Source organism: Andrena cerasifolii, chromosome 1 (assembly GCF_050908995.1).
Source record: "Andrena cerasifolii isolate SP2316 chromosome 1, iyAndCera1_principal, whole genome shotgun sequence".
Classification (NCBI taxonomy): domain Eukaryota; kingdom Metazoa; phylum Arthropoda; class Insecta; order Hymenoptera; family Andrenidae; genus Andrena; species Andrena cerasifolii.
Window position 1 is genome coordinate 11,657,647 of NC_135118.1, and position 23,618 is coordinate 11,681,264.

General features: G+C 35.9%; 2 protein-coding genes across 9 annotated transcripts in view; one reads left to right on the forward strand and one right to left on the reverse strand.

Annotated features, from left to right (window-relative positions):
• The window catches only part of Smr (nuclear receptor corepressor smrter), a 93,782-nt gene that overhangs the window by 64,734 nt on the left and 5,430 nt on the right, over positions 1–23,618 (reverse strand). Inside the window, exons 2-4 of one of the 8 annotated variants that reach the window (XM_076811533.1) lie at positions 16,445–17,278; positions 15,845–16,376; positions 14,493–15,007 (exon numbers count right to left, since the gene is read on the reverse strand). The gene's annotated coding sequence lies outside the window, so the exon portion shown is untranslated. Of the gene's footprint in view, positions 1–14,492; positions 15,008–15,844; positions 16,388–16,444; positions 17,279–23,618 lie in introns of those variants that run through there. The other 7 variants (XM_076811577.1, XM_076811589.1, XM_076811559.1 and 4 more) reach the window with 7 other exon arrangements.
• Positions 9,323–23,618, forward strand: part of LOC143368675 (WASH complex subunit 1) — a 56,399-nt gene continuing 42,103 nt past the window's right edge. The window contains exon 1 of the mRNA XM_076811649.1: positions 9,323–9,332. The gene's annotated coding sequence lies outside the window, so the exon portion shown is untranslated. The remainder of the gene's footprint in view (positions 9,333–23,618) is intronic.

The following is a 23,618-nucleotide window of genomic DNA, read 5'->3' on the forward strand; positions in this document are numbered from 1 at the left end:
TTTGTCGCAGACTTGTGTCTGATCGATCATATAAAATACGCGAACCTTGGTCATACGTGCTTTCTTTATAGCTGTTGAGTTGTGGTGCATTTAGGAATTTCCGTGTGATTTTACATGTATCGATAATAACTGATTTTTGTAGCTGTATCTATGTGTTCGATTGGAGTTGTAATGCGGGAGTGTATTGAGGAATGTTGTGTGGTATGACTCCTGTACTTGACAGTATTATAGGTACTATTTCGACTTTGTCTTGATGCTATATGTTTTTAATTTCCTCAGCCAGGTTGATGTTTTTTTTTTCAATTTTCTCTTTTTTGTTTGTTGCGTTGGATATGTATATTTCGAGTAATTGTGTTATTTTGTTTTGTTTATGGATAATTGTGATGTCTGGTTTATTGTGTGATAGGGTTTTGTTCGTTGCGATGCTTCTATTCCAATATAGTTTGTGCTTGTCGTTCTCTAATACATTTTGTGGTATTATTATTATTATTATTATTATTATTATTATTATTATTATTATTACTATTATTACTGTTATTACTGTTATTACTGTTATTACTGTTATTACTGTTATTACTATTATTACTATTATTACTATTATTACTATTATTACTATTACTATTATTATTATTACTATTATTATTATTACTATTATTACTATTACTATTACTATTATTACTATTACTATTATTACTATTACTATTATTACTATTATTACTATTACTATTATTACTATTACTATTATTACTATTATTACTATTACTATTATTACTATTACTATTATTACTATTACTATTATTACTATTACTATTATTACTATTACTATTATTACTATTATTATTATTACTATTATTATTATTATTATTATTACTACTACTATTATTACTATTATTACTATTATTACTATTATTACTATTATTACTAATATTACTATTATTACTATTATTACTATTATTACTATTATTACTATTATTATTATTACTATTATTATTATTACTATTATTATTATTATTATTATTATTATTATTATTATTATTATTATTATTATTATTATTATTATTATTATTATTATTATTATTATCATCATCATCATCATCATTATTAGCAGTGATATTATTAGATATTATTATCAATGAAATGAATGAGCAGTATTTATTTTCTTCCATCAGATTGTCGATATCCACATATTTCTCAAACATTTTTTAATTTAAGCTATACATAAGTTTCGGATCTTTTTAGATTTTATTTCCAAATATAGGGTTCATCAAGACCCCCCGATGTAACGATGAAGTACAGTTTTTCGAAACCACGAGTGGCAAGGAGAGCTTTCCCTCGATTTTTTTCTAATTTTAATGGTACTTAAAGTTCAGCATGTTTGAACAGCCCTTGTAAAATATAGTGTGTTAACGGTCGCTTGAAAATTTTACTCTTAATCTCGAATAAAAATACAGAGCCAAAAATATTTTTCGTTAATTATACAGACTGAACAGATAAGAGACCCAATAAAAAAGTACGTTCCACTTGAACACTGAAATTGGTTTCGTGGAAATATTTCCCAGCACAATAAAATCACGACATCTGAACTTTTCCGAGTACCTGTGTCGCAAAACATCTTTGTAAATATCCGCAGCATGATTAATGTACGTTCGAGTACCCGCGCGTGAAATTTTGGCTACCCAATAGAGTAATTCCAGAACAAATACAGCAAGTTCCAAATGTCAGTGCGCTACTTCAAATACAGTAAATCTCAATCAATTGTCTCAATGATATGATTAGAGGTACACGCATGTTTACAGATATTATCAGTTTCCTTAATCCAAACATTCTACGTAATAGGACACAAACAAACAAAAATGTTGCTCTCTTTTCTTTGTACAAAGGCTTCTGTACCACTGAACGAAGTGTGACGCTGTTTTCGCCGTTTTATACAGCATTTGCCGAGGAAGGTTTTGGCGAATGAAACATCGATCTGTGACAAGGGGAAGCCGAGCAGTGGCGATTTTAGTGAAGCACGAGCAGTGACGATTTTAGTGAAGCATTCCTCGAGAATGCTTTACGTTGCAGCGCGGCGCGGCATGGTGGGGGCCGCATCGCACGATTCGCAGCCCGTCCAGTTCTTCGCGTATTCAGTAAGCCGACAAGAGACTACAAGGAGATAAGTCTCCTGCAGGTATTATTCCATATTAACTATTCAAGAAATGTAATCGGCGATAATACAGTGTGACATCCTATAACGAACGACTCTCCTTTTTTCTGCTCGCCTGTTCTGTTTTCTTCAACTCCTCAAAAAATAGTACCGAAATAGTATATACAAAGTGCAGCCAGGCTCTTACTCGCCTAAAGCCCACTCCCTCAAATGCCCGAGCAACGCCGGGCACACGCAGCTACTTCGTACGTGATTACGTGTAGAAAATAGAATGTCTGTGTCTGTTTGTTCCGCATTAACTCCTAAATTCTTTAACCAAATTGCACCGAACTTTGCATAATTACTCTCTAGAATCCTGCGGAAAATATAGGCCACGAAATCTGGACATTCCCCCTTATTTCACCCCCTTGACACACTGTGACAATCCACGTTTTTACCTGGGCAACGCCGGGTACTTTAAGCTAGTCTCTTATAAACGTTGGAATGACAACAAAATATTGCGCTATTAATGTTCGTCGTCTGCGATAAGCACAAACATTGTATTGTGCATATTGTCATATTTGCAATACGAATCGTCTAATTGTGAGAGATAGTAGCAACATGTGGCAATTGGAAGCAGCAGTCGAGACTAGAGATTCCACGTTCTATCGTTTCGAACTTCGGGAATGTAAACATTTGATAAATACTTTTTTTCTTATCTTAACTCAGATTTAATAATAATCTTTCTCATTCTTCTTTTTTAATGTACGTAATTCCTTATAGAAATGTTAGCACTGATTGTTGAGTCTTGTTTTCATCCAAATTTGATCAATTTAATATTTCGTATTTTTTTTAATATTAATAAACAAACCCTTAATTTACATTTATTTACATGACAAAATATATATAGAAAATATGAATATTATAAATTTATAATAATTTATTTGCTTACTGTTAGTGAAAAATGCGGCTTGTTTAAAAAAAAATTCATAAGACTTCGAAATATGTCTCTCTCTCTCTCTCTCTCTCTCTCTCTCTCTCTCTCTCTCTCTCTCTCTTTCTCTGTGTGTGTTGAGTTTTTATTAACTTACAGTTTTATTAAATGTGCTACATTTTATATATTAAAATTAAAGTATCGTTCGATTTATATATCCTACATCAAGGGAAGAAGATAATGGCCACACTTTCCATAGTTCGGTAGTAACTACAATATGCATAGTAGGGCGGAGTTCAGTTGGCCTGGGTGCGGGATAGTTGTCTTTTGATTATCTAAACACCACTGTAAAAAAATTTTGGAAAAATATTCATGTCTGCAGATTCCTTTATCTCCTAAATAATCATGTAATCATATAATCATTTTTAGGGGAAAAAGGAATCTGCAGTCGTGAATATTTTTCCAAAAAATTTTTAGAATCATGTTTGGTTAATCAAAAGACAACTATTCCGCACCCAGGCCAACTGAAAATTCGAAATTAAATTTTCGCCTATGTAGTATCGCTCCGCCCTAATGCATAGATATAATAACTTATCGTAACTTCGTCTTAAAAATTCAAGATCAAATTTTGCTTTCTTTCTATGTATTATTCTCGACGAGAAGATGAAAATTTTGAAAGAAACGTCGCAAACGAATTATTGTTTTTTCACCAAATAACGTTAATGTGTCGACTAGTTCAATTTTCAAAGAGTTACTTTTGGGGGCGGAGTTTATTCATAGGAGACAAGGTGGGGGATCACTCCACCCTCAAAAGCAAAGTCGCGCGATCTATTTGTTCCGAACTTTCCCGATATATTCTCTAAAATTGGAATGTTCCTAACACATGGTTTATTTTGAATTTTTTAACATTCTGATAAGTAGAATCCGCAGAAAGGAAGATCCACTATATACTTGTGTATATACTTCTGTCAAAACCGCGGTCAGATATTTTATTTAAATGCATATAAATACAATTTTACATCGTCAATAATTTCCGCTAACAATGTTTTATTTTCTATCTCTGTTTTCTTGTCATCTTCCTTTTTTCTCCTTTTTATTTTTCGTTCTGAGATTTATCCTATCTATATCCACGATATCTATACTATTTCAATAATTCGTGTTTGGTTAATAGCAATAATTATCTGTAACTCGTCACGTTCAGCTTGAAAAACTTCACCGCGAAACAACCAATACTAAATGAGTATCGTCATTTACGATATCTCTCCACGATTAACGAAGTTCCCCCAATTTTGAATAATACGAAAAAGGCATTTCGAAAAAGGAGAAAACAAAATTCGAGAATTCACATGCTCGGAAATTGTTTGAAAGTGTTCAAAGAACAAACATAAAAGTGTAAAATATGAATTCCATGTGTAATTCCAAAATTAGAGTGGATGATTATGGAGGGTTTGATGGAAGTGAATTATTTTGCTTCGGGAATCTGTAATACAATTTCGGTTAAGTAAAGCACCGTTTCTTGGCTGAGAATACAGAGTCTTTTAATTATGGGAGTAGATGACACGGTGTCCTTTAGGTAGTTCGGATAATCAAGGTCCCATTCTCGAGATAGTTCTCACGTATGATCGTTATACGTCATCCTCAGAAAAGGAAGAAGTTCTCGCAAGGACGTGGACGGTTGGCAGCATCAAAGTAACGGTACTGCAATGACTCTTAGAGCGGGGGAAGCAGCCAAGAGCACTTTATTAAATGCAAACAAAAATGGATTCCTACCAAGGATTTAAATCTCTGAAGCGCGATATTACGCATAATTTACAGGTATTCTAACCAGAACCTGACGAAAAACTGTTTTTCGGTAAATGTATTAGAATTATAAGTGAATAGGTGTTATTTAACCCTTTCTGCATTCCTAGTTTATCCATTAAATCTGTTGCTTTGCTTTGAGTGTGTGATTCGAAATAATTTTTGGACTACTATTAATACTGAAGATTCTGTAAAATCTTTGGAAACAAAAATGAAAGTCTAAAATAATACTAAAGCAGTGTTCCCACTGAATTTTAAATCTTTCAATTAGAATCGTTTAAAATAAAAGCAGACCTGAACAGAACGGTGATAACTGAGACCTCGTAATTTGAAATCCTTCTCACGTATCTACTCATGTTCCCGGATAGTGAGTACTCGTGTTTCTGATTTCTCGATATTTTTTGTTTCTCGAGAAATCAGAAATGAGACCATATTTCTTGAGAATTCTCGAGAAATTGAAAAAAATATTGCAAAAATGATATTTTTGGAATAATGTTGATAACTTGTGTTGCTGATTTATCAAAAACACAAGAAAACTTTAAATAAATGATTATTCCTGTGTAATTTATGCAAAACTTGTGTAAAAGAAAAAATAGATATTGAATGTAATTGGTAAATTTATTTATTTAATACAAAATTTGTACAAAGCGAAACATTACTTTTTGGTTTTAAAATTTATTTTTAAATAAATTTAAATACCAGTAACAGATTTTGACATAAAAAAGAAATGAATTCGCTGACGCTACATTCATTAAACGCATTGTGCTATTTAAAAATAAATTTTAAAAAATGTGTCTTGACCGTTTTGGAAGAAATTCTGGATCATGCAAAATTTTTATACGGGATATAATAATCTTATCTCCTCTTTTCTATATTTCTTCTTTAATAGCCACAAGAAACTCATTATCTACTGAATTCAGTATACAATTTTTTTAAATTTTAAAATAAGAATTTAAAAGCACTTTCAACAGTTAATATTATCGAATCTTCTGTACTGTGATTTTCTATTGGAATTCATATAGGTTCTAATGTTATTAATAAGATGTATTGTAAATTGTAGATGTGTTTATACGTTCGCGATTAACTAGTAATACATTCATTCGCGAAAATAAATGAGATTTATAACATTTTTCCTAGATTTAAGTTTCTCGAGAAATTATAGTATTTCTCGAGAAATAAGAAATAAGCAATTATAAAATTTCTCGAGAAGGAACACTAGTGAGTACACACATTTTACCCAATTTTATCATGTATTTGTTAAATTAATTGTTCCCTGCAGGATGTTCTAAAGAAACGTCTCCATGGCTCTATTCAACTGATTGTGATGCGGGCAAATCAGAGAGAATCTTATCCCCCTACTAGTATATAAAAGTGAAACGTTGTCTGTTCGTTTGTCCTTCTTTCACGCCTAAACGGCTGACTGGATATCACCGAAATTTTGAACATGCGTTACATATGGCCTAGATTAAACTAGAGGCTGTAATAAGCGTTGAATATACTGCGTTTTATAATATTCATATAGGAATAGGGTGTGGAGTAGTAACGTGGGAAACGTCATAAATATTTCCAGGGTGAAACCGGGTAACGGGTCAGGGCTAGTTGTATATAAATGTAGTTTTTAAAACTTAAAAGTAAATGTTATCGGTGCACCGGTTCGGTCTATTTTTAAGAGATTAAATAAAAGCTATTGTGCAAATTTTAAGATTAAATTTCCAACGTTTCGATCAGTATTGCGACCATTAGCAAGGAAAGACTTAAATCAGCAAGAAAAATGCGTCTCAGACTAATGGTCGCAATACTGACCGAAACGTTGGGAATTTAATGTTAACATTCGCACAATAGCTTTTATTTAATCTCTTAAAAATAGACCGAACCGGTGCGCCGATAACATTTACTTTAAATTTTTTTAAATTCTTTACGGTCGAAATTCTAAATGATTTTATTTTAAATGTAGTTTTGCCCCACCAGAATGAAACATAAGAAATATAATTTCACCAAATAGCATAATGAATTTTCAGCTTCGGGATCTTCCCTTGTTAGGCCACTTTCAAAATAAATGGCTCATATGTAGTATTGTACTATATGTTTGTCTAGTGTATTACATACTGAATTTAGTATTAAAAATACTGTATTTAGTATTAAAAATACTGTATTTAGTATTAAAAATACTGTATTTAGTATTAAAAAGTGTATTTAGTATTACAAATACTGTATTTAGTATTTAAAATACTGTATTTAGTATTAAAAATACTGTATTTAGTATTAAAAATACTGTATTTAGTATTAAAAATACTGTATTTAGTATTAAAAAGTGTATTTAGTATTACAAATACTGTATTTAGTATTTAAAATACTGTATTTAGTATTAAAAATACTGTATTTAGTATTAAAAATACTGTATTTAGTATTAAAAAGTGTATTTAGTATTAAAAATAGTGTATTTAGTATTAAAAATACTGTATTTAGTATTAAAATACTGTATTTAGTATTAAAAATACTGTATTTAGTATTAAAAATACTGTATTTAGTATTAACTGTTATAAGTAACATACTGTATTTAGTATTAAAAATACTGTATTTAGTATTAAAAATACTGTATTTAGTATTAAAAATACTATATTTAGTATTAAAAAATACTGTATTTAGTATTAAAAATACTGTATTTAGTATTAAAAAATACTGTATTTAGTATTAAAAATACTGTATTTAGTATTAAAAATACTATGTTTCCGATACATTGGCAAGATTCGACAATTTTTACTTATTTCTTTATTCTATGGCAACATCAATATTTTAATTTGCGAATATATACTTTAACCGAGAGGATTTTTTCTATAATGAATATGAAACAGAGAAACAGAGCCAGTCTACCTCTCATAAAAACTGAGTTCCTCGTACCTATATGTTAATTTGGACTTCCAGTACAATCAAACCTTCGACATACCTATTTGTTTTTAAGACAATAAATTAATTAATAACGCAAAATGTACAAAAATATATACGTGTAAAAAATAAAATGTGGTTATTTTAATGTAGTTTTATTTCGCACCACTTTTCTCTGAAAAGTACTATATTTCTTCCCAGTGTACCTACTATATACTTTATCACATTTGGCCGTAAATCTCAGTCTAAACACCTTGTTTGTAATCTATACTGTAGCATCGAAAGTGAGAGTGCCGACGATTTTGTGAGTAAAGACTCGAGAATGTGTAGATGCGCCGCTACACGTTCCTCACGAACACACCTATCCATTTTCCGATGCAGTCTGTAACTCCTAATCAGTGTACGAATATACAGAGTATCGGTTAAAATTGCGATATAATTGAAGGTAACACGACTTCTCGCGAAAATAAAAATGAAAGCTGCAGAATAGGTTCTATCGATTTTTAATGTAGTTTGAGAAAGATTTCAACGTTTTCAAGTCTTTAACAGTAATTTACTTAGTCTTCGGGTACTTTATTAGATGTAATTACTTTTTTATGTTAAAGCCAATCCTATCCAATGTCCCAATTAGAATCGAACACCCTGTATATTCATTACATTGTATATAATTTGGATTAGTTTATAGGACATTTATATGGTTGTTAATATGACCTTTATATGATTGTATTATTTAACACACAGTTCGTCTTTACGCACAATATGCAGTATAATAATAATATAAAAACAATATAATTTTTTTATAGAACGCAGAATGCGAGTAACCTTCATATACATCTATTATGAAATTTATTGTTTTATGAATTTAAGATTCTTAAGGGGCCGCATACATGCACCTAGGAGGCGAAAAAATAGGACGAATTTGAAGTATTCTTTTCCATGGAGAATACCAAAGAAATATTATATACATTAAAAAGGTCTTGCTTTTGCCTATAAAATATGAAATTTTCATTAAAAAATTCAGAGAACAAGCTGCGTGGTAGCTGTTTCCATGCACCGTTTATTTTTCAGACACTTTTCGCATTTAAGAATAATTTTTCCTTTCTTGTTTCAGATGAAAAACAGCGAGGATATGATGGTTACCGCAGGCGCCTTCTCTGAAAAAAAAATGTACGGAAACAGCTACCGCGCAGCTTTTTCTCCGATTTTTTTAATGAAAATTTCACATTTTGCAGACAAAAACATTTATTTGATAAAAACATTTCTCCATCGAAAAAAATTCTTTAAATCCATCCTACTTTCTCGCCTCCTGGGTATATGTCGCCTCGTAGAGATTCTTTGGTTGATTTATTTGACTAACTTTATCTGATATAATTTCTGGGAACAAGTGTTAATTTTTTTTGACACGTGCCCAGCTGCCTAAAATTTATGTTGCGCGCGCCGGAAAACGAAAGCTGAATTTTCAATCGTATATATGTATTTGTATTTTTTGTTTTCCTGTTAAACAGGATGGCGTTTCAAAACCTATCGTTTTATATTGCCCAACGAACTGTAGTCCTTTAACATTTTCTTCCCCGATATAGGTACAGTGGTATTTTGAAAACGAAGCGTGAAAAGCTTTTCGATTTTTTTAACACAAGGAATATCAATTTTTCGATTTGTCCTATACATATGTAGATTTGAAACACCATTTCTTTCACACCTAACGATTGGATAATTCTGAAGAATTAATCGGAAAATGACCGCATAATTATCTAGTAAATGCACATACCCTATGGCCCGATCGAAATATTTAATCCTATATACAGGGTGTCCTACAGATTTCCATACATTACGAACTTCCCCATTGTATTCTGCGACTAAAAATAAAACGAAAATGTCTTCTAAATATGGGACAATAAATAAGTACATTATTAAAAGCATACAAAAAGGTATATGAAATTTGAAGGAACGGGTTACGGCCTTACTCTTGTAGTGTGTAACTGGGCAAGAATAGATGACTAATATTTATGCTATCTGCTGATACAAGCTGTATGTTTATTGTTTTGAAACGATTCATTACGGCCACAAATTCCACCCTTTAATAGTAATTTATACTTTTAGTTGCGTTCTGACAAGGGGAGGACACCATGTGGTAGACGCCGATTTTGATGAGCCTTGGCACGATGGATCTATGTCGAAAATAAGTAAATAGGTGTCCGAGCGTTTCAGCCAATAGGCTTTAATAATGGAAATTATTAAAAAATTCTTAGTGGCCGTAGGGTTTTAATGGATAAAAATCCCATACTACCCTGGCGCCCCCAGGGGATTCCCCTTTGAAGGAGTCAGGGTGCCTTTTAAAAGATTTCCCCGAGTTAAAAAAAAATTATAAAAAAAATAATTTATAGCTTTTTTTTTTAAACGTTAAAAAAAATTTATAAAGTTTTTTTTTAACGTGGAAACATCTTCAAAAGGCACCCCAACGCCTCCAGAAGGTAATCTCCCGCGGGCGCCAGGGTAGTGTGTGATTTTTATCCACTAAAACCCCACGGCCACTATGAAATTTTTAATAATTTCCATGTAAATATCTCTATTATTAAGGCCCATCGGCAGAAACGCTCGGACACCCATTTACTTATTTTCGACATAGATCCATCGTGCCAAGGCTCATCAAAATCGGTGTCTACCACATGGTGTCCTCCCCTTGTGAGTCGTGAAGCAGAAGTTTACAGTTTTCAAACAGCCAAAAGTATATTCGAAAGAAGATATGCATGTTGGCAAGGGTTTCCTAATGGAAGAGTACCACGTCGTACAGTGTTTATCAATATTCATGTCTCCACTTCAACTATGAGTGATACAAATCTACTTCAGCTGTACATAAACGTCACATTTCATATTTTTATTATAACTTTTTTCAACACAAGTCATGGACTTGTGTTTTTCGTATTATTTTTACACTGCCCAAGTCTGTATGAAAATCTGTGGGGTACCCTTACCCTGTATTTATAAAAAAAGGTACATACACAGTTACGCATCCATAATGTAAGTATCCCTAACATCTTGTGCTAAGGAAAATTATATTTAAAATAAAATTATTCTCTCACAAACAGAGGTTAAAGCTATGGGATTACCGAGTTTAACAAAACTTTGTGAATCTGGAGTGAAGTTGAAAATGAGCGGACATAAATTTTGGAGACATCATGATTATTGTAAATGTAGGTGAAAGCTAAATCTCGCTTCTAGTGTTAGTTGACTGCACTAACGATGGAGAAATAAATAAATACTATGGTCCTCAGCAACGTATTCCAGCGACGCGACATCTTTTTTCTTCAGTAGGGGAAGGTGGGGCAAGACGGGGGGAGGGCAAGACGAGGTGCCCCCGTATCTCGTGATACAAACGCACTAATTAAAATTGAGCATACGCGCTAGATGCGTCGCTATCGGCGCCGTCAGTGAGCAGCGAATCAATTAAACATGTGGACGCGTGACGAAGTTAGATCAGAATTTATAATTTATTGGGACTCCCTTACCTTTTCCTTATTTTTAGCACCCGTGACAGTGATATAATAATAAAGAAGATCTCCGGTATATATATGTGTGTTTCTGAGGCAGAATTTAGCTGGCTATAAGGTACGTATATTATTTTATACTTTTGTAAATAATGTTTCGGGCAGTGTTCATATGATTGTAGTGAGACGAGAAGGGGCATGATGGGGTGACTCTCATTTTTATTACCTGGAAATAAGAATCAAAGTTTCTCATTGTTCCAGGATGGTTAAAAACTACAGACGGAAGACGGACCGAGAAAAATGATACTTCTTTTCTATTAATTAGTCCAAAGAACTGATTCCCTTGTGGAGAGGTGGATAAGCTGCCAAGTATGTGGCAAATGGGCTCATTTCTCCTGTGTTTATGTAGGAGATGAGGACGACGAAGCCATACATGTGTGCCTCCTCTGTCAACCCAATAAATAATTACTTTATATATATATATTGTTTTTTAATTGGTACCACATCTTACCCCACCCGTGGGGCAAGATGGGGAGAAACGACTTTTTCTGAATTTTTGTATTTATTCCATTGAAACCTGTAAAACTTAGGTTGATTCACAGTTAAACTGAAAGACTTATTACCAAAGAATGGTTCAGACATAAAATTGATTAGTTGATTATGAAAATCTGTGTTTTATTCATCATCAAACCTTAACTACCCCATCTTGCCCCACCTTCCCCTATTACCAGAGTTCTACGTTTACGTTTAAAGTTAGATATTGTTCATAGCTGATTTCTTATTTTTCAGGTAATTAAATAATTTTGTGGTATTATGTACATTACTTTTAGACTATGAGGTATAGGAACATAAATGCCTCGGTTTTTGCATTTTGCTTTGTATATTACGCATCAAACCTAAAACTTTTTTTCACGTGCTTGTAGTGCAGTATTCGGCTAATTTTTTTAAAAAATTTTCCTATAATTAAAGTCTTTAGGTTATTCTGCTTTGTTTTTCTGCAGAAAGTTGTCCAAAATTAATCAGATAAAAGGAAAATGAAAAAAAAAGTTAAAAAATCGACCTTTACTATTCTTTTCGCTATTCCAACCAAATACATTTTTTTTCAAAACGACGAAACGCGTCGGTTAGCAAACTAATCCTTCTAGCTTCTCAAAAAAACTCAAGTCGTTTGGACCAATTCGAAAAAAGTTATGCGATTTTAAAAAGTGTCCGAATATTAATGCGAGTCACTGTATATCTGGCTGTATACTAATCAAAATATTTATTATGTGAAATTCTCCACATAGTAATGATCTGCGAGCAATTTAAAAATAAGACAATTATGCAAATGGCAAAAAACAGTGCAGTGGCCAGAAACGGTACACCTACATTAATGAATGCAAACCAATTATGCAGATTAGTAAGCGAAATTTCTTAAAAAATAAAATAAAAAAATGTAGAATGAAGTAAAATTAAAAAAAAAATTAGTAATACACACACACAAACGAGATTCGAACGCGCGAACCTTGAATCACGATTTCAGGACATTACCGCTCAACGATAATTGAAGAGTCCTTGCAGAAACACTGTAAGTGCCAAAATTATTTTTTTTTGTCGGAAGTCGTTCGACGTGCCAATTGTAATACTATAGCAGAGGAACTACAGCATAATACTGTAGGTGATTTGGAATAACGAAGTATCTAATACACCACTAACGTTATCTAATTTGTAACACCGTAGATAATAGGGGTAATGACCTGTTAACTAATGACATTTGTGGATGAACCACCATTATTGACACTTTCAACTTAACTCGCCGGGAGGCGCTGCTGGGTAAAATTTACCACAGAGGCACAAGTTGCGAAAATATCTTTTTTCTTGCGCAATACTGTACCGCGCCGTTCTAGGTACCTTTCGGCGGGGGAATAACCGACCAAGTGCAATAAAACACCAAAACCTTTCACTAACCCTACTGATGATTCTAAGTGCCTATGTATGGAAAATACTTTAGGAAAATTCTTTGAGTATTGTTTTGAAAAAGTTGTTACGAATTGTTTTCTGTGCGTTCGTTGATAAGTTCATAGCATCTACTTTTGATATCGATCTCAATTTCATATTGTTGCTGAATCAAGAAGACTAATTTTTGCTATTCAAATTTTATAACCAAGTCGAAATTCAGAAGACTGAGTTTTTGTTACAACTATTTAAAGAACTTTAATAAAAATTTTGAGATATTTCTTAAATCTTGTTTGCTTCTTAAAACACTGTACTTCAACATAAAATTAACAAAGCAAAAAAAATTATTTCAACTTGATTCCGCTACTAGCCAGAATTATATGTTTTCTGAAAGAGTCACATTAGTCCACTAGCAGTTGAGATATGTATCGTGTACGCCAAAGGCCGTCCCGGGGGAGGGGGCGCACCCGGCCCCGAGCTGTACAGGGGTCCCAGATAAAGGAAAAAAAAGAAACGAGAAAAGAAAAAATTGGAAGGAAATTTTTTTATTTCATTAATGTTAATTTAATTTTATAAATCGACTTGAATTTCACGCTCTCGCACAGAACTGGCAATACTACGGACACGCTAGAATTGTGGTGTGATAACCATATCATGGTATGCGTGGACTGTCAAAAATTAAATTAGAATATAATTTCTAATATAATAATATAATAATCTAATATTATTAATGATACGGCAATAGCAAAAGTCATATACTTAAATATGCTAATATTTATTTGTCAATTTCTTTTATTTGTTTTTCTTCGTTATTATTATTATTATCCTTTTTTTCTTGAAAAGATATTATGTTGTTTTGCCGTTGCGAAATTGATTGGGGCCCCAACATATTTCCTGCGTCCGGGGCCCCTTATAGAGAAGGCCGGCCCTGTGTACGCCGTTATGAAAAACACCGTTTTAAGTAGAACCCACGCATACGTATCTCCATTAATTATTATTACAGATGGCTGAATTTTGTTGTTATAACTTACTGAAATGTTAATAAATACGCGTGGATAATGCTCACCGGTAAAAACTGCGTAGTTTTTTTTATGCATCATCCCTGAAGAAAGGCAAAAAATTTATCTTCTAGACGAGAATATCCTCTCAAAGGAAATCACTTTGCATGGTATAAAACACAACTATGAATCTACTTAAAAATCGCACGTAAGAGCTGTACTGCGAGCCCTGCATATAAAAAAAAAAGAAGTGGGGGCAACAATGAACGCGATTAGAAGAGAAGTGGAAAAAAAGTGAGGTTAGGTTGGTTGGTAGCGGAAAAACAACTTACCGGTAATGACGTCAGCTGTGGAAGGTAAGCCGGATCTGGAATTTCTCCCACGAGCGGTTGATCCGCGAGCGAATTATTCACTGGTCTCAGTCTCGACTGAAAATCACGTACGTGTGCGCGCGCGTTCACGCACACATACGTACGCGTGCACATACGTGTGTGTGTACAAACACACACCCACACACGCAACTTCTATGTAGGTGGATTTCAATTTATAAATTTCGCACGGGCTTTAAAAACTTTCGCGGAACACGCTCGAACACAACAACATATTATTGTACTTCCTCTTTCTTTTTCTTTATCATTTCTTTCTTGCTTCACTCTGCTCGCACTCGTATTCTATTCTTCATGTTTTCTCGTTGCTTCGCAGTCGGTGCCTCGGCTTCTCCCCCAACACGCGCGCTATAAACACTTTTTCCACGCGTTCGTCTTTACACGACCCGTGCCACCGTCACACTCGCGACACAACCGATCCTCGATATCTCTCTCTTGCCCCGTTGCTCCAGCGACGATTTCTGCGGATAACAGTCGTAGAAATATGAGATTAGTGATTTGCCGTTGACCTTTGTCGCGGGGCCGAATACGAACGCGGCGCGTAAAGGGCACGCGCGCGTTGTTTGTTATGTGCACGTTTCTCGTGAAAGAGGACACGGAACGCCGACTGCCAGGGTCGCGAACAATTTTGATCCAGATTTTTCTCTTAGAACACACGTTCGGTGGTTTTTTTCAAAATATTTAAAAATATCATACGCCGCACTAACGAATCTATGCTTAAGAATTTTCTATTGTCGCCCTCCCCCCCGGTCCCCGGTAATTCTTTGGGCAGCTCATAGTGTCATATTAACGTGGGAAATTCAAATATCGATTTTCGAAGTTACCTGCGTTGGTTCTGGCAAAAAAAATTCAACCCTCACAATCGTGCGTTCAAATATTGTCGACTGCCTTTATAACTTGCATTTATTTTTAATGTGGCGTACAGAGGATGCACGTATTCATGAAGCATGTTACTTAACCTATGCGGACTTCTGAGGTCGCGACTATATCTCCAGGTACCCATTCACGGATTATTTAAGCACGTTAAACTCTACTCCACCGCTTTTGATCAATTATTGCTGGTGAACTGTCACTGTTACGTATGAACGGTGTGCAAATATTATTGACTGACAGTAATACACTCTAAACGCTATTCTGGAGTAGCCTAGCAACGAGAGAAAGATATTTGTTAGAAATATCTGTCTTTCGTTGCTACGTTACTCCGCCTGTTTCGAAAGAGCCGTATGCATTTCAGGATGGTGTCCCGGATGATCTCAGAAGCCCTAGGATTTAAGCAGCAACGCTTAAGAAATATGTACCTTCATGATTGACGGGGAACGCGACGCGGCCACCACGCGACGGATTCTCGTTTGCATTATCCCTTCGCCAACGTTTCAATTACGTATCGTTGAAACAAAGGGAGCCCGGTTCGATAGCCAATGGAGAACATCGGAAACTGAACACACAAGAGTTGTTTCAGGCGATCGAGGAAAAAAGAGAGGGCGAACGAAAAGCGTGGAGGAAGGGGAGGGGGGGGGCGGAAGAAGGGGGGCGAGGGAGGGGGTGGAAGGAAAAGGTGATCACGAGCAACGCCGCGTAGCCGTCGGGAACGATTTCTGTTTTCTTTTTTTTCAACCGAGTGACCCTATCACCGATTAGGCGGAGCGCGACGCACTCCACTTGTTCTCACTACTTCCGGTTCAGCTGTTCGCACAAAGGTCCGCATATCTTTCGCTGACCCGCTCTCCGAGTCTTGGCCTCTATATCTTTCTCTTTCCTTCTCTGCCGTCTCTTGCTCTTTGCTGTCTCTCTCGCTCTCTGACACACATACACAAACACACACACCTTTCACTCACTCATTCGCTCTCTCTCTCTCTCTCTCTCTCTCTCGCTCTTGCCCTTCCTCCTCTCTCTCTCACTCTCTCTCTCTCTCTCTCTCTCTCTATCCCTCTTTCTACTGACACTCGTAATTAGTACGGGTACACGAGAATCTCATCACTGTCGCGTGGCCGGCACTCAACTTGCACATTACTGTATTCCACTCGCGCGATCTCTCGTTAAAATCATCGTCGTTATAAGTTAATGACGTATACGGTGCTGATGTTATTACCACAACTACGGCAATCATTATCACTGCGGCGATGATGCAAAGTTATCGTCGAGCTCGCTTTCATCGCGTGCGTTGTCGCCGATACGAACCGTTATATTCCGCAGTTCGTTCGCTAGCTCTTTCGCTCGCTAGCACGACGGTGCGTGTGTGGTGTACGCACTCTGTCCGGTTCCCGCGCACGTGAACCAGCGCCGCCAACAGAAGGACGCAAGATGGCAGAGAGCCCGAGAGAAACACAGCCCGCCGATGGCTTTTTACATCACACGAGTCCCAGCACGCGCGCGCGCGCATACGCGCGGGCCAACACATACATGTTCGCGGGTCAACTGTCGCGACGCGAGATACACCCGAGTCAATGGTATTCTTTTTCCAAGTTTATGGTAGGTATTCACTCGTTTCTTTCACTCGCTTCCGCTATTCCGGTGCTCCTTGGCTTCTGCACTTTCTTCCCATCCGTCCCATGGGTAATAAGCTTCTTGTCAAAGGAATAGAACGTGCATTTCGTTATATCTTCTTAATGCACAGCCAGTGCTCTCATCGCGGTGTCGTATCTTCAGAAATTTGTCGCCCACGGCACACCCTCGTATTATCGATGGCGCGAACTTCTCAGGTTGGCAGCAACGGCAGTGGCCCGGCAGTACTCCTATAAGCAAAATGTTATTCACTGATAAGTTTGTGCCTTTAATGCTCATGCGATTATATACTTAGTTTAAATTAAAACTAATTTTATAGTTCGTAATTAAATAGAGGCTGCCGGCTATCTCTTCGAAAATTACTCCTCGAACTTTAAAAAATTGTCATTATAATTAATAACGTATTTAAAACACATGAATGCGAGCGTACATTAGAGCATTCCCATTGAAGGGGAGGGAAGTTAATTAGAAGTTGAGGGAAGAGTATTGTAACTGACAAGGGAAGATCTCGAACTCGAAAATTCAAAAAATTCTGAAACTTTGTGAATATGCAGGGGATTTCTTCCTGATTACAACGCAATTTTTGTTTGGTGCCTAAATTCACTCGAAGGGGGTGAAATTAACCCCTGAAAATTCCGCTATTTTCCGATTTTGTGTTATAACTCGCGAACTGTGAGAGATAGAAAAAAAGTTTTAAGACAAAAGTTACTTCTTTTAATTAGATCTAGCTTTTGGCAAAAAAATTATTTTATATTTCATGAGTTATAACACAAAATTGGAAAATAACCGGATTTTCAGGGGTCAATTACACCCCCTTAGAGTGAATTTGGGCAGCAAACAAAAATTCCGTTGTAATCGGGAGGAAATTCCCTACATATTCACGAAGTTTCGGAATCTTTTGAATTTTCGGGTTCGGGATATGTTCCCTTGTGAGATATTAAAAGAAAAAATCATACTGGAGATAGAAATATATTTAATAGAAAAGTCATATGAAAGTGAGGAGATTTATTGGACGTCAACCGCAGATTTCAACTATGAACATTGTATGCGATGAAAAATATTCAAGTTGGCAATTTACCATTTGTGAAATAATTAAGGTCGTTTGCCTGTCAACAACTCGATTTCGTTTTTTCGACCGATTGTTTTCATTGCTTCATCAAAATGGATAAATAAAATCATACACGGGGAAAACGTTGAAATATACATTTTAAATTTGTTATCAAGCTTAATTACTCATTGCCACAGAAGCAGTGGCAGATAAATACTGAAACACATATTCATTTAGCCGCCGGATTTAATATCAATAATCCAGGGGGCTATAAACAAATTATTTAAATTAATACGGAAGCTGCAATTAACCTTCATTTTTGTTAACGGGATTACGAAATGTCATAATAACAAGTGGGTCAACCAAGAGAATGTTAGAGGGACTATTTAAAAAGATACAAAAGCCCCTAATCCAAATGTTCATACCGTTAAGGACGAAAGCGAGAATTGCGCGTGATCGGACAATAAAAATGGAAAAGGTGTGGTCGCGTTCATGAGTCATTATTGTTAAGAGCTAAGTGTGAAAATACATCAAACTCTTGTGAGAGATGTGTTCCAGCACTTGTGGCACGTTCAGTATGCACATATACCGTCAAGGATTCAGTTCCTGATCAGAACCCAATTCCTGATCAGTTTAGGAAAATAAAGCAAATAATAAGCTTATTATGATACAAATTTATTCTAACAAATTACTAAATAATTATGAAATATTTTGAAATTTATACGCAAAATTTGATAGCTCATAGTAAAACGCGCGAAGGTGATCAGAAACTGCTCCCTTCACATTTTTCACTTTCAAAGTTAAATTATAAAATAATTATTATTTATGCACTTTCTTAAGTACCCAATTAAAGATAAAACATAGATTTACTAAAATAACAAAAATCCTTTTAAATTTGTTCTAATTTTCCCTTTACACGTTTAAAAACCCGCGGTAGTTACTCTTAAGCGATCAGGAACTGGGTCCTTGACGGTACCTATTTAGTTACATTTTCCGTGACAGGAACTTAAAGAGCGGCTGCGGAAAGTCAAATTTCGAAACGTTTAATACGTCTGTTACGAATAGAAAATTATAAACCAACAGGGATAAAGTAACAAAATTATATTACTTTGTATATGCTATTGATTGTAAAAGCAATAAATTTTTATACGTAGAATAATAAAGGTAAGCTTTCGACATAACCAGCCTGAACATTCAGAAGAGAAATGCGTTAGTGCCTCGATCAGTTACGTCGAATGCCATTTAAATCATGCTCATTCGTTCTAGACGGAATTCATTAACATTGAATATATGTAACTACTTAGAATCTAGTATTTAATTAGCAAAAGGGAAGATTATAATATCAAATTGCTTAACAGACTTGGGAATTAAAAATTCGCAAAATTTTCTTGACAGCGAACGCAAATGTGTATTGCGTCCGAAATCAGGATACGCACTTAGGTAATAGCTATACCGCGCACGCAACGGAAACGATCGATCTTCGCAGTAAAGAATACTGCAGTGGATTCTCATGCGTACCAAATGCGTTGCATTAAAGAAGAGTTCGTTCATATAGTTTCGATGCGGTAAAATAGCAATAACTTAAAAATGCCGGTTGCCCTGTTGTACAATTCAAAATACGAGAGATAATATTCGTGTCATGTTTATTGATTAGGTATAACGTTCGTAGATTCTGACGTCAACATAGATCGTGACCGAGGTCTTTCACCTCGTAACGCGACGGAATATGACTATGTATGCCTTATAAATGATGGAACGATAATTTTTAATTTACAAAGTTATATTACATTTATTGCATTTCGTTTTGTTTGTAAACAGTAGTAATTGTGTTGTATTTTTGTTTTCCTGTTAAACAGGATGGCGTTTCGAAGCCTATCTCGCTTTATTATATTGCCCAACGAACTATATTAGTTTAGTTTAGTCTCGTCTCAGTTCTTTTCTTTATCTGTTTTCCCTCCTCTCTCTCTTCTCCTTCGGGGTCTCAGCAGCAGCGCCGCACCGAGAGAAAAAGGTTAGGTGGGGTCCCGCGGTCACCCATCTTTCCCCAGCACCCGCCCCGTGATGCTTAACAACACTTTGGGTGATCTAACGAGAACCGGTGTCTCCATCACGGCTACGCCCGCTGGTTTGTTTGTAAATATATACATATAAATAGAAATTCGACTTAAAAAAGTTGAAGACACGATAGATGTTAGAAAAATAAGGAATGAATCGTCGGAGAAATTGAAAGGAAAAATTGAGGCGCCTTCTTACAATTAGTGGAAAACAGGCGCATGCCGTTTTATAATTTTAGAGGAAAGCAAGTTGAAGGAAAAATTGTTTTCGTAGTAAATGCGGCACGAAATATAATTGTAATTAGGTATGTGAAACGGTATTTGAATTAGATGATAAGTGACAACTATTGTCAAATTTTAGCATAAAAATTAATTTTATTAGGTCACGTGTCTTCTTCACTACGCATTTCGTTTTTCTCAGTGTGAAGAAAATTTAATATGATTCTGCCCGGTGAAATGTACATGGTGTTATGTATATTAGGGGGTGGTGGAATTTCACTACATTACAGCAGCGAATGAACAGTACGAAAAAACGAAAAATTTTTGCATATGTGGCATGTGAATGCTTTCCACTTGGCACCTCAATTGTGAATAAAGTAGAAGTTGAAATTCATTGTAAACTGAAAACAGATAAAAAAAATTGCTAATTTGTTAACTACTGTATGTACGTACATACGACTGAAATTTCATTTGGACGCGGAATAGCAAAAACAATAGATAAGGAAGTTGAGTGTGGTCTAGTGTGAACACTGAACAGTGTTGCCATTTTCGTAATTCAAGTCTCCCGAGTCTCGTAAACAGTTAGAAAAACACAGTATGATGGGGGTAACCGTTTAGTAGTCCTGAACGACGTTATTTTTATCCTGACTATAGTAGCGTTCGCTGCGTTTGCTTCATCATCTCTTTTTCCCTTTAATTATGAAAAAATCTCAAACACTTTTGGCGCAAGCAAAATTATAAAATGTACGTGAAATTGAAAATAAAATCTGTAGGTACGCTCGTATGAAATAAGTTTAACTGATGAAATAAAATTAAAAACAACCTTTACAATTCAGCTTCAATCTTATTATTTGGAAGTTCAGATTTAATGCACCTAGGCAAATATTACGATATGCCTTGGGAACAAAGCGTTCGTACAAAGAAATATGCTACCTACAGACTTTACCCTTTCGCTAATAGTGATCACTACAGTGGCGTTCTGCGAATCTATCTCTGCATGCTAACGGACACTATACACAGTTGAGGCTACCACTGCGTACGGACCGCCACTACCTACTGTCAAGGACCCAGTTCCTGATCAGAACCCAATTCCTGATCAGTTTAGGAAAATAAAGCAAATAATAAGCCCATTATGATACAAATTTATTCGAACAAATTACTAACTAATTATGAAGTATTTTGAAATTTATACGCAAAATTTGATGGCTCATAGTAAAACGTGCGAAGGTGATCAGAAACTGCTCCCTTTGCATTTTTCACTTTCAAAGTTAAATTATAAAATAATAATTATTACGTGTGCACTTTTTTATACCAAATTAAAAATAGACCGTAGATTTACTGAAATAACAAACAATCTTTTAAATTTGGTTAAGTTCTCCCTTTAGACGTTTAAAAACCCGCGGTAGTTACTCTTAAGTGATCAGGAACTGGGTCCTTGACGGTATAATGCAGAACCGATATGCGACACCCCCCTCCCCACAAATATTTGAGTGTTCAATGCCACCACTTTCCTTCATTACTTTAAACTAACTCGAGCAGAAAAATCAGTAAATCGCATGCTACGATGCGGTAGGAGACACGAAGGATTACAGGCGTTACGATTTTTCGTACGAGTCGGATACGACTGGTCTGAACGACAGCCGTACCGTGTAGAGTCTACATTGTAGAGTACAGGCTGTAGACAGAGTATAGAGACTAATGCGAACGCACGGCGGCGAGTGGTTCGCCGAACATTTCTGCAACATTTCGTGACTGTTGTTTGGAACAAAGCCACGCCGCAGACCCTCGCCCAGGTCGTATGCACAAAATACTGTAGAAATATTCTTCAAAACGGATACCGGCCATGTGAAGCTGAGCCACTCGGAGTCGTGCATTTGTGCTAATGCAGCTAGAATCGAACGAGCCAGCTGTACAGCGTGTCGTACGATGCGGTCGTATGGTGGCGCATCCATAAAACCTGTCATATACATGGTTAAAAAAATATCGCTCCAACTAGCACAAATGCACGACTAAACTTTATATGATTCGTGTCTGCTTCGCGATCGCCCCTCTACAATAATTCGGGAATATAATCTATGGCAGAGGCTGCGGTGCGGCTCAATTCTAACGCCATGTTCACGATATGTACATAGAGAAGCGTTCGTGAAGCAGGTGCACACCATGTAAAGTTGGGCCAAGTTTTCACAGGGGCGGATTTGGGATTTTCGGGGGGGGGGAGGGGCAGGAGCGAATCCAAAATTTTCTTGAGGCAGGGGGGGCGCAGGGGCGAATCCAAAATTTTTTTTAGGAGGGGCGGGGATCCAAAATTTTTATGAGGAGGGGCGGGGGGCGCAGGGGCGAATCCGAATTTTTTTTTAGGACGGGGGAGGGAGCGTAGGCCTGAGAAATAAACCAGGGACCTTTCCCGATAATATTTTCCTGCTAAACGAAAAAGTGTTTTTTTTTATCAATTTATCATATTTTCTCTCATATTGCTAAGTTAAAATAATTATTTTGCAAATTAAAATAAGTATTTTTCCCTCGAGGGAGAGGCCCCCCCCCCCTCTTAATCCGCCACTGACTCTTCACCGTGCATTTGTAGTAGCTGGAACGATAGTTTTTAGCCTAGTGTAAGATCTGCTTCACGTATGATAGATTACAACGCGCGCGCGCGCGTTGTGTGTGTGTGTGCGCGGCGACTAATTGGGGGCGATTATAACTATGGCCAGACAATATTTGACGTGTGATAGGTCGTCACGTCTGTGGTCAAACCGTCGTACGACGTACGACTGGTCTCGTCGAACTTATCGCACGAAAAATTGTAACGTCTGTGCGGCCTTTTAGACTGTTCGCGGCAGTGTGCACATGCGGTCCCCCAACAGCGACAGCGTAGTGGCAGCCAACTCCGCCGTAACCAAATGGTAAAAAGAAGCGTTAACAATATAAGCTGTCTAAATACTTCTCAAGATGCGTGCACAGCGATGAAAGAACAGTTGACCACTTTGTGACATTTCTATGAATAATACGAGTAAGTATTTCTAATTAAATATAGGTATGTACGCGATTATAAAAAAGTCACGAAAAATCTTGGAGAAATATATTTATTCTAAATACACAGCTAACGTGACTAAATTTAAAAATAACAAAAGTGCTTCCTTCGAAGTAAATGGAATACCGTATAGTGTTACGCGACTCCGATAGAAGACACCCGAGTGCACAATTTAGAATACGATACTACGATTTCTACATTCTTCCAGAATTTTTGAAATA